This window comes from Melanotaenia boesemani, chromosome 22 (assembly GCF_017639745.1).
Source record: "Melanotaenia boesemani isolate fMelBoe1 chromosome 22, fMelBoe1.pri, whole genome shotgun sequence".
NCBI lineage: Eukaryota > Metazoa > Chordata > Actinopteri > Atheriniformes > Melanotaeniidae > Melanotaenia > Melanotaenia boesemani.
The window spans coordinates 14,583,530-14,595,774 of record NC_055703.1 but is presented as its reverse complement, the minus strand read 5'-3'; the positions used below and the strand labels follow the sequence as shown (position 1 = coordinate 14,595,774).

At 37.6% G+C, this 12,245-nt stretch overlaps 1 protein-coding gene across 3 annotated transcripts in view; it reads left to right on the top strand.

Annotated features, from left to right (window-relative positions):
• LOC121633320 (disheveled-associated activator of morphogenesis 1-like) overlaps positions 1-12,245 on the top strand; it is a 42,976-nt gene that overhangs the window by 12,647 nt on the left and 18,084 nt on the right. The window contains exons 1-2 of one of the 3 annotated variants that reach the window (XM_041975204.1): positions 576-744; positions 863-946. The exons of the other annotated variants lie outside the window; for them this stretch is intronic. The gene's annotated coding sequence lies outside the window, so the exon portion shown is untranslated. Of the gene's footprint in view, positions 1-575; positions 745-862; positions 947-12,245 lie in introns of those variants that run through there. 3 annotated transcript variants of the gene reach the window in all.

Genomic DNA, 12,245 nt, shown 5'->3' with positions numbered 1-12,245 from the left:
TGCTTTGTGGAAATGTTTCTGGAAGCTGCATTTTTGTTACTCAACAATTAGCTGAGATGCATGTGCTGGAAATCATGTGAGATTGTTAAGAACAAAATCATTGTGGATGTCTTGTTGCCTCATTGTGTGTTAGACTGTAAAAGTCAATTCTGGGCAGTTTTATAGGTTGCATGTGCTGAGGGTGTGTTACTGTGCACAAGAGAACTTCATTGTACAGAAAGTAGCTCAGTTTTTTTCCCAACTTTTTTTTCTTAAATTTATGCCTTTGTGATAATTTAATTTCCACTGTAGCCTTTACACACATTCCATCCCAGCCGTACTCATGCCCTCATTTACCCCACACATTTCGCACCTTAGCTTTGTTAGCTCCCTGCAGCTTTTCAAACAAGAACTACTCAAACAAACCCTAAACAAGCTGCCCAAATCCCATCTAGAAGGGGGAGGTACTGAGCTGGGCGTTGGTTGCTGCTCGGCTGCATCCTATTAGGACTGGGAGTGTTGAAAAGGGGTGTGGCTTGGAGCCAGTAACATCTGTGCCTGTCCCCTTTGCCCCCACAGAATTCTGCAGAGAAAGGCAGCGAGAAGGAGACTAGGGAGGGAGAAGATCCTCTGAGGACAGTTGCTTGTTCTGCATGGCTGTTTAATTTCATGTTTGCTCCCAAATCAACAGAGAAAAACGTGCTCCATCAAACTAGGATTTTACCCTCGGCTGCATCTTTTCAAAGTGTGACAGCCTTTGTAAAGGTGCTTAATAGCCACTCCAACCCAGAGCAGATGAATTTGAACCTGCGTGGATTACACACCTTGCGCAGGAAATGCTCTGCTGCGTGCTGTTCTCAGACATAGTTTTTTGTGTCGACAGTGCGGAAAGCTGGATACTGCAGTGACCCTAGGATATAAAAGGAATGTCCAGAGCACAACAGAGGCAAGCTCACTCCAGGACAGGGTAAGATGAGCTCAGTGAAGTTGTGTATTCTACCCTAAAATCAAATGAATGCAAGGAAAAGGATCGCTGGAGCCGAAGCCGGCTATCTGCTGACTGGAATGTATGTGTGTGGACTGCATGTGACCAGTTAATGGTTCGAGGCTATCAGTCTGAGAGTGTGCATGAAGGGAGTTGTGGCTGCTGATTTGCTTTATCACTCCCCAGGACATGAACTGGATTCCTCTCCCCAATACGTAGGTGATTGTGTCATGTCTTCTAATTAGGAGGTGTTGGTGCAGAAAACTGTGTTGCCGTAGAAACAAGGGGGAGGGGGAGGATGACATGGATCTTCGACTGGGCCCTGGGGCTGATTTCATGGTGGGAGAGTTGTCCTCTGTATGCAGGGAATGCCCCGTAATGACAAGGCTGCTCTGGTGATCGGGTGAGGTGGTGGTAGAAATATGTGTTCTCAAATACACAAAGGCTGCCGGCTGCTACCTCCCACCAGCTTCTCTCTCTGGTTTGACTAACGCAGCCCATTATCAGTGTCAAGTGAGTGTGAGAGAGAGAGGATGGCATACTTTTTCCATGATGGGGGTGGAGTGCAAATAATCAGGTCAATGAAATAGAAAGTCACCTTGAGCAGAGCAGGGACTACTCATTCTCCTCACTCATTTCCTGCTGCTGCCCATCCTTCTCAGGTTCCACACTCGCTTCTGTAGCCATTCTCGAGAGACTGTGTGTAACACTGTGCATGTGTTACAAAGTATTGACAGCTATTCTTTGTAATTCTGCTGGATTTCGTGGTGCCTCTCAGTGACGGCAAACTAGATTTTTACGCTGTAATCCTTAATGGTTTTGTTATTTGTTTTTATCTGCTGAATTAGAGACAATCCTATTTTCTTCCTTGAAGCATCCAGAAGAGATTAAAAATGAGGGTAATGTGCACTGGAAGGGGCTTACATTAAATCACCCACCCACCCAGCATCCATCCGTCACCCTCTGCTCTGGTTACCATAGTAACCGAGGAAGAGGCAGGGATTTTTAAAGGACAAGCTGCAGCACAGGGTATCCTAGACAAGATTACAATGCTCTTCATGCCCCTTTTTTTGACAATCCTTCGAGTTGCATATTAAAATAATGAGAATAAGATCTGTGAGTATTCTTGAACTGCAACATTTTCTATAATATTACGTAGGTATGTTGTTTATATAGCTGTTAGTGCTTGACAGTGTTTTCGTTCAAACTCCTGGGTTTACATTTGAACTTATCTTGAGCTGTGTTGATAAATATTCTGTGCTTTTTTTCACCATTTTTGTTATTATTCGTTGCTTATTAACATCGATGGTGGTTATTATATTGATGTCAGAAGCCCAAACAGCCGGATAATATGGACTGAAAGATTGTATTGCTTTCCTTATCTTTATAATAGTAAGAAGACATATTGATTGTCTAGTTCAGAAGGTAGCCTTGCTCAATTGCCCTTTCATCATTTGTTTGTTCAATGACATGGTTTCTTTCATAATACCCTAAATTGTTTCAATATTGCAGTCTCGATAACTACAACACATGATGTCACGATGTTCTTTAATTCCGAATTAAATAATTCGGAATTAAAGTATTCTCCATGCGTTTACGTGGAAATACTAATTCTGAATTTAGGTTTACATGGAAAACATATTTAATTGTCTCTATTCAATTCAGCTTAAGATCTGGGGCTTGGGAAGGGTTCTGATTAGACAGAGAGTGGACGTGACGTATTTCCATCTACTGAAAGTAAACACACTCCAGTTCCTGCTTCTTTTCTTTTTAGCTACAACATAGAAGACCATATAATATGAACCATTTTGCTTTGATTTTGATTATAGTTTTTAAGCAGAAGCTAGATACTAGCATGCTACTTCACTTTCGTTAGCTTAGGAGGAGAAGGGAGATAAAGTTCTGTACATTCATCATCACAACAGGGCAAGGGAACGAGCATGCACAGAACAACCGGCATTAATTTCAAGCAGAATGAGCATATACATGATCGAGGAATTATTCAATTTGGATTTAAAATCAGAATAAACCAGCCACTCACTTTGAAGTTTAAGTTTAATTCGGCATGGTCATTTTCATTCAGAATTAGGTGTTTACAAGGCAATTTTAATTTTTTTTTAAAGAGGATTTAATCGTTATTCTGTATTAAAGGGGAATTAAAACTCATGTAAACTTTTGGTAGCATGTAAGCATTTTCCCACCACTGAAGGTAGAAAGGGTAACTTTACACACCAAGAAAAACAGTTCTGTAATTCATTAGTTGAACATCCTTTGCCAATAAATGTCAATATAGTTGGAAAATGCAAGATTTTTTTAAATATTAAAATGTATTTAAGTCTTTCTTTATTTAGACTTTGTTTTCTGGAATGCTGTTCATTTTATGTGCTATTTTTAAAACTAACCTTTTTTTTCTCCTCCCTGATTTCTGGAATAGTGCCAGAAAGTAGTACTCTGATAACTAAACTGAAACACTGGTTCAAGTTTTTTCTTTTTTTGCCCCAAATCTAACCTCCGCTTGAAGGCCTGACCTGTGGAAGAATGCTAACATGAGCGGGGGGTTGCAGAGTAGAACGAGTTTGACAACCTTGCCTGTAAAAAGAACAACAGCCTTTTAACCCACTTTTTAATCTCTGTCCTCCCTACATTTTAACCAAACACTCCCTAACCCTAAATTTACATTTTCATGTTTTGCACTGTTTTCTTTTTAACTAGGAATTAAAGGGAAGTGCCACTAATCTTATAAAAGACCAGCATTTATATCTAAAAACATTTGTTATTCTAATATGAGATCAAAGGGAAATGAAGATAATGAATATGCCACAGAAATTAATTTGGGAGACAAGCTGCTTTGTTGAAAGCAGCCAGGAAATATATAAGTGTCTTAAAGGTGAAGTTTTCTGTCTGTGTTCTTGTGCTCTCCTCTTTATTTTACTCTTTATAGTTTACTATTTATTTAATTTATTAAAGTGTCATTTTCAATTCATATATAAGACTAGCCTAGCGATAAAGCGACTCTCCAAATTTGACATGATGGTGAACGAGCTTTCCATGGCAAAAAAAATAAATAAATAAAAAATATTAGCCAAAACATTGTCACTGAAAAACATCTGCCTATCAGCACTGGGTTTGTAAGACCCTTTGTTCCTGGAATAATGGTGTTGCCTACTACACCAAACATGATGTCAACAGGTCATATTATAAATGTCTTTTGTTTGTTTGTTTTCAGCATGCTAGTCAGTCTATCTTTTATCTCCTGTTTGATCATAACTTTTGACCATATTAACTTTGTTGAGACTGTGGATCCCAGTCAGCTTATGGCCATGATTGGCTTACTTTAGAGGAAATGTGTGAAGATCACGGGTTTGTATAATAAGAAAAGATGTGGGCAAATATTAGATTACATTTATGTAACATGGCTAATAGAAATAGCTATTTTTAGCCACTCCAAACACTGTTCAGAATCGAATTGGACTTGATAAACATAATATGCACTTTTAGATTTATTTTTATTTGTTATGATTTATATAGAAAATAGAAATTAACCACAAACTATTTCTTTCTTTATTGTCTCACACAGCACATATAAGCTACTACACTAGAAAAATGTAGTAGAGACTGTCCCCCCATGGTCAACGGTCACTTCTTCAGAGTACTAAAAGACTAAACTTTTTTAACCCTTACTCATGTATACAAAAATATATTGCCAGTAGAAGAAATACTTCCCTTGTATCTGTGCTGTTATCCCCTCTCTTCTCATTTTCTGCATCTTTGTATGTTAATCCTGTAATCTGAGAGCTACTTCAGTACTGCTCTGTCAGCCGTTTGACAAATGCTCCAGAGGGTCTGTTTCATGTCTCGACACAGTTGTGTAATTCAAATGCACATGAGCACAAATATGTCAGAGGTAAACAGCTACTAATTTAACAGTGCTGCTCTTACAATATGGACAGTTCTGATGGCTACCAATGAGACGTGATTGATTTTAATCTCCTCTTAACCTGCCAGTCAACATTGCTGTCATGCCCCAGTTATTTTCTGATGAGTTTCCAAGTCTGCATGTTTACTCATTGTCCACTCAGTCTGCCATTAAGTAATTGGCAGAATGATATTAATGTAGGTATCCTGCTGGGGAAGACCAGCAAATTTTTACCACAGCTAAACCAAGTAATTCCTAAATAAATGCCACATTTTGGGGATTAGTATGGCTTATCTAGAGATCGGTTTGGCTCAGTTATTTATTCATAAATTAATGTATATATTCATATTTATTATTTGAGAAACAAAACATTGTTAGTACATATGTTAACATGTTTATGTTTCACATTTTCTATTCTACAGTTTAGTATAGCAGTTGTAATGGCTACTGCTGGTTCCTACACTGTGGGGTTGCTTAGCATTAAACTGCTGTAGTGAGATGATCATCAAATCGGACGACTGATTCATCCCAAATCCTAAATCAGAAAAGAAGATTAAACTTCTTTGGACCAAATACCTTTTTGGTCTGCTTGTAACACAACTACAGCTATAATCTACGTACTCCATAGTTATGTTCGTTCACATGAACATCTTATGAAATTATTTGGGTTTCATTTCATTTCAACTTGCTGATGTAAAATTTCAAACTAGTGGAATAACATGTTGTGGAGGTGTTAATACATTCAGCATGTCACTATCTTCATCAAATTTCTTGTTATTGTATTCTGCTACCTAATATTTACATTGAACATCAGGGCTGTATTGGTACTCCTACTGACATCAGAGAGCAGCTAATCTGTAGCTTGTACCAACAAACATTAATGCAAACTAATATTTTGGCAGATTTTTGTAGTTTTAGATATGAAAAATTAAAACTACATCTCAGTGTCAAAAGCTGCTGAGAAATGCCAGCTGGTTCAGAAAAAGGCATTTCACACATCTGCTTTCAATACACAGCTGTCCACTGTGTTCTCCTTCCAAGGCTGAATGCCTGTTCTAAGTCAAACACATGCTGGCTAACTACAATCAGCTTAAAAAGGACCTGTTTGTATTTATGAATTAAACACAAAAGCTCACCTATTTCTGAACTTATTTATGCTCTGATTTTGAATTTTTATTGGATTTAGTTGTGAGAGAGAATAATCTTTTTTGTATTCATGTTTTCATAGAGAAATTTCTTAATATTAATAAAATATGGCACTGAGTCTGCTTTTGTTTCACAGACCCAATGTAGCCTCAGGAATATGTAAAAAAAATATGACAGTAAATGTACTTGGGCTGCCTGTGTCCTTAAGGAAAGCATTGCTTTGTTATTGTTACAGGCGGATGACATAAATCAATGATCATAATAAAATAGAACAAAAGAAAACTGGAACGAAATAGCTGTGCTAAAAGTGGCTGATCATTTTGACTTCTTAGTCTTTTTACATCACTCTTCTCTGCACACATTTTATAACATGAGCATTTCTGTGTTTAGTTTAAAACACTCTTCTCAACTTCTGCCTATCCTCCAGTGGACTTGACAGCTCTGCAGGTTTTAATGGAGAGTTGTTGGTCAGGCAACATACACAGACTCACACACTTCACAAACACTGAGATTCTTTCTTTCTTTCTTTCTTTCTTTCTTTTTTTTCCATTCTGGACTTTGGTCACCCACCAAACCACATGGTCAAGAAAACCGCAAGACCGTCCAAAGACCGAAATCTCCCACAAACAAAGAGAGAAGTGTTGGAATAACAGCGGGCGGGGTCTGATTATGTGTGAGCACAAAAGAGTTTCCTTCATACTATAATAAACATCTTACAAAATAAATGTTATTTTCTCTGTAGTTTAATCCAAGAGTGGATTTGTGGTGGCATAAACTGGGGATGGGCATTTTAGGTGATTTTTCAAGTCAGCTAGTCAGGCCAATCAAAATCAATTTAGTCGATTCGTTGTGACGTAATCAAAAATAAAATGAAAAATACCTTACCTCCAAAGGGACATTGTAAAATGTGTGAAATGTTTTTTTCCTGTTAAATTTTCCTGCTTCCGCCTCCAAACCGAGGTTGGGAGGTGGCGGTGAGGCCATTACTCCTAGGCTGAAGCTGCAGCTGGCTTTGGAGTTTGCTCCCTTCACCTTACTAAGCAGTAGTGAAGCAGACACGGGACTCTGTTGTAACTAGAAAAGCTGTGTGGTGTTTATTGCTGAAGCTTGTAGAGAAATCATTCACCGCAAAACTGACTTCATGCCATCGTCCCCCTGCTCTGACTCAGACCTGCCTGTGCGTCAAACCTGCTGACATGTTGTGCGTCCTTTATGGGAGGTACACACATATGGATTTTATAAATCTGAAGAGGTTTTTCATCTGTTAGAGACCCCACACATGAAGATAAAAAAACAGGCATTTAACGGTTTTGATCGTACTGTGTGTGGTGTGCTTCGATAATTTTCATTATTCTTCTTGATTATATGTAAAGCACAGCTTTTGTATGGTCTTATCATTAACTGACTATGTTCAACTGACTCAGACTGTTCACATTTATAACATGCCCTCTACAAGGATAAGTCCTGAAAAGCACCATTAATCATGATAACTTTTACTGCTTGGTCAGCTGGGGTCAGTTTTAATGGCTGAGCTGCACAGCCAATGTGTGTTCTTTCAGTTTCAGCAGGTGAGAGTGGAGGCTGTTGTTGCATGGGTGTTGTTCAGGGTCACAAGTCTCACCTGGATATGAGAGGAATGTCCTCTTGTTCCAACAAGCCTCTGTTTTGTCAGGAAGGTTGACCAACTGACAGACAACCTCCGGCGCTAATATTGGAGTGCTCAGGTCTCACAGGTTAAATAGTTGCAGCATAAAAACAAAGTCTTCACAGTGACATGGTCTACCTGTTCTGTTCAAACCTTCCATCTACCCTCCTCACATGACTGAGTCACGGTAAATCCACAGCTTCCTGTAGCTGCATGGAGACCAGCCTTGTCCATCTTTGGTTCACAAGTTTATACAAAGTTTACAACCGGCTTTAGCTAATGGAAAAGATGGGCAGTTTTGTGGACTAATATGGTCAAAGAGGTCTTTGAATTGCTTCTTTCTTTCATGTTAGAATAGATGGTGAGCGTGAAGCCAAGCAGCTGCTGTTGAGGCCTCCAGTAGTCAATTTGGAAACATCAAGGATGTGTCAAAATAAATACACTTTTCAGGGTGTAAGTAAGAGGGAACTGCTGTATACTTTATCCCACGTGTGGCCATGTGGCCTGAGGGACCTTGTCTCCGTTTTATTCACTGCAGCCTGTGTGTATTAGTATGCTTCCTCTCTTTATTTAGAAGATAGATTATTCTTTCTGTCGAAGATGCTTACTATTTTTAATTTTCTCTGATAGTTTGCCTGGGTATTAAAAGTTCATTGGTTACCATAAGATGGCAATGATTAGCCAGGCACTGTGGACTAGTATTTTAGAAAAAAAGTTATTGCAGGTTACTATATGTTCAGCCTTCCTTAAAACTAGAAAAAATAGTTTTAGGATTTCATTCTTATATTTTGATTAATTTTTATTGTAAGGATCATCTTTTTTTGTCAACAGTCTTAAAGAGTTATAGCTTTACCTCATTCACTTCCTACTTTGATTTTTGTGGTACTTTTCTTCATGTTAATGTTTTGCAAGAGCCCAAAGTCAACACCGAAAGTAGTTATTCTGTCACTGCTCTTAAATAGTTTGAAACTCAGCCGTTTTGTTGTTCAGCACTTACATCAATTACTCGTTGATATCATTGTGTAACAAATCTCATAATGCCTTTATTATGGCTAGTTTGGCATGGCTCTAAACAAAGCTGGGCAGAAGGAGCAGCTGCTGCAGGCCACCATTCCTAACTCAAATGTCTTCGCCATGAGAAAAGCAAACAGAATTTTCTGTTATGGGCTTCAAGAGCGAACACTAGAGTCTGGGGATCTCACAACCAAGAGGAATACTTTTATTCATTTAGACCTTATTATAACAACAAGAAAATCTCAAAATTTCTCATTTTTTCATAGTTGTGTTTAATGTGGCTAATGTTTCCGTGTTTGCTTTTCTTCCACTTTCTGTGCTCACATGTACAATATTTACATGTAGTAGTTAAGTCCAAGGAAAGTTATATTCATTTGCATGCTTCTATCTATTTTGGTTGTCGGGTAGTACAATAAATAGGCAGGAATACTACCTCTAAGCCACGGTCTTCACCTGAATCCAGAACCTCTGGACAGGTGTGCAAGACCACAGGGTTGTTCCAGATGGGTGTAAGCTTACATGGAATAAGTGAAGTCTTGGTTATTTTTAGAAATTCCCACCGAGCCCTTAATTAGCATATTCATAAGAAAAATGGCATGCTCTAGTTTTACACATTCTTACAAGTGAAATAATCAGAGAGAAACATTTCACATTTTCTTTTTTCTCAAGCATGTCATGTCATCTAGTTAGTGTGTGAACTTTCCCCATTTTCATGTGAAGTTAAGAAAAATTTTTGTTTTTGTGTATTTGTCAGGGACCACGTACAAAAACATTATACACAAGGTAAAGATGCTCTGTACCAGATTATAGCGTTCTCACTAATTTCCATCTGTAGTCCCTGTGTTAGGAATTTTTCAGAGAATATTTTTAACAATTATTTTAGGTTTTATTGTTTTTCCAAACAGCATAGCAGAGTTCAAATATTGAAAGACAACTAAATTGTGTAAAGTAGACTAATTTGAGTGTGGGGTACTGTAATTTAATAAACAATGATGATGAAGAGTTCTCAAAAACCTTGATGGCAATGTGTGAAAACATTGTGCATGATGCAATTTAACAACTTATGTGTGTGTTTGTCTTTATTTTGATTTAAATATGTACAGAGGAACAGCTATGTTAGTGGGTTCAAAAGGATGAGAGCAAGATGATGATGAAGTAAGCAAATAATGTGTTTTTAGAACTTTTTAAGCAGCTTGGCAGACCACAAAATAAAACTAAACCTGTAAATAAGCATAATTTGATCTTTTAAACAATTTTAGGACAAAGTATGGAAATATTATTATTATTATTATTATTATTATTAACACTCAGTATTTTTTAAATTTTCTATTAGATTAGAGAGTTCTTAAAAGATGCAGGCAACCCTTCAATCTTTTGCAGTTAATTTTAAAAATACTACTGTTGGATAGAGGAAACTTAGATGAGCCAAAACCAGACATGATTTTTTTAAGTGGTGTAGACCACACAACTTACTTTTTATATGTGTCTCTATTAAGATGAGGTTGCCACAGGAAATGTCCTCACTTTCTCCTTTGGAATAAATAACTGTAGATGTAGTCTGTTGCCTCAGCTTACCGAGAATAGTATCCCACAATTTCTGACTATAGTAAAGGACGTGACCTGATTGGACTAACTTTGAAAATGCATCTCACTGCTCATGATGCATTCTGTCTGGGTGTGGACATTGACTTATGGAAATTACTGTAAAAAGTCAAGTGAATGTCATGCTCATGCTCAGTGTGCCACCGGTCACCAAGAAAAGATATCCAGAGAGTTTTGCTGGTCAGCACAATATTTGTGTTATACTGATTGTCACAGCAAGGAGGGGGACTGTAGAGATGACTTGCTGACACAACAGCATCCTTACAGATAACTGGACATCACACTCCGTAGCATTGTTTTGTCCTAGTGTTCTCACATTAATTAGTTTGCTAGTCAAAGCCTACTGGTTTTTGTCACAAAATATAAGGCCTGTTTGACCTCATAATCACCTCTTTTATATCAGTTTTCCCTTTAACAAGGACTTGAGCAAGTGTCAGTCTTAAGGTTTCAAAACTATGAGGAGGGAACCAGATGCTTGATTTAAAAAAAAAAAGACAGTGGTAGTCCTACAGGAAGGTTATAATTTTAGTCATACACAAGAGAATCAAAGTTAAACTCTAAAACAGTGATGCTACCAGAGAAAAAATATGGAGTCATGAATTATTATGACAATAAAACTAATGTTTGTGCCAAAATTTCATGCCAGTTTTCAGATGTTAGGACATATAATTCAAAGCCACAAATGTAAACTTCATTATTATAAACTTTAAGAAAATGTCAGAGGAACTCCAAAGTCATTAAAATTCATCATCCTTGGCCCATTCGTCTCTATAGTATTTTTGTTTATTACAGTACATCTAGTAGTTAAGAGCTAATAACATACCTAAATTTACAGGACACAAACATTTGGCACTGTGCTTAGAGATCATCAGGCTGGGTTCTTCATCTGGTGAAACTTTCTGGAATGTGCTCAACCCTCTTGACAGCTGAAGTATGTATTTTTATCCATCATATACAGGCAGGGCAGATGGTGCCTTAGTCTAGCTGGATTGCAAACATTTCCTACATTACAAAGGCTAAACCAAATATATAATATTGTCCAGTAATGCAAAAAGAAAAGAAAGCGTGTGAGTTTGACCTGGTCTTTAATTGTTCAGGCTGACATGCAATGTACACCAATCTCAGGGGTTTACAAAAAGCTTTTATTTTATTTATTTATTTATTTTTGCCTCTTTAACCACACTGACCAGTCTCAACAAAAGTCACATCAAAAGTCTCACACACACCTCTCAACACAGTTTGTCAACACACCCATCTAATCATCATTATTTGTTAGATCTTGAGCAGAATGCTGATGCTGAGTAGAAAAGAAGGGAGATGAGACAGCCAGTACACTAATCCAGTGAAATTATGGTCTCAGTTACAGCATTGTGCTTTCATGGCAGCGCTCTATTGTATAAACAAAACGGTTCAATCTTTCACTCCTTGACTTGTAATAGAGTACATTGTACTTTTTCTTTAAAAAAGAAATAAAAGAAAACAGAACCATTAACCATTATGAAGGGCAGAGATTCAAGTTTTAAGTTTCTAAAACTCAACCCCTTTATAGACTTGTGCTCATGAGCTGTTGTAAGTAGTATTCCTGTTGAACTGCTGGGGATTTAATCTTAGAGAACAGAAAGTAATAGCCTTTTGTACTTTGTGCTATTCAAATGGCATGTCTTAATCTGGCTGTATTCACAGTCTGAACTGCTTGTTGAATAGCTGGGTAGCTTTGGAAACCGCCTTGCTTCACATTATCTTAATGTGGGATTTGTCAGCTTTGTGGCCATTTCTGTCATTTTTCAAAACCAACAATCTGAATTTTACACCAACTTTGCACCATTATTATGCAGTTGAGTTTCAGCTTTCTTTTTGCAAAAGTTCTTAAAATGTCTAAGTCTGACAACACATCCTATGACCTTGCTCTGACTGGAAATAAATCTGCCATTATTATTTATAGAAATAATCTGTTGTTC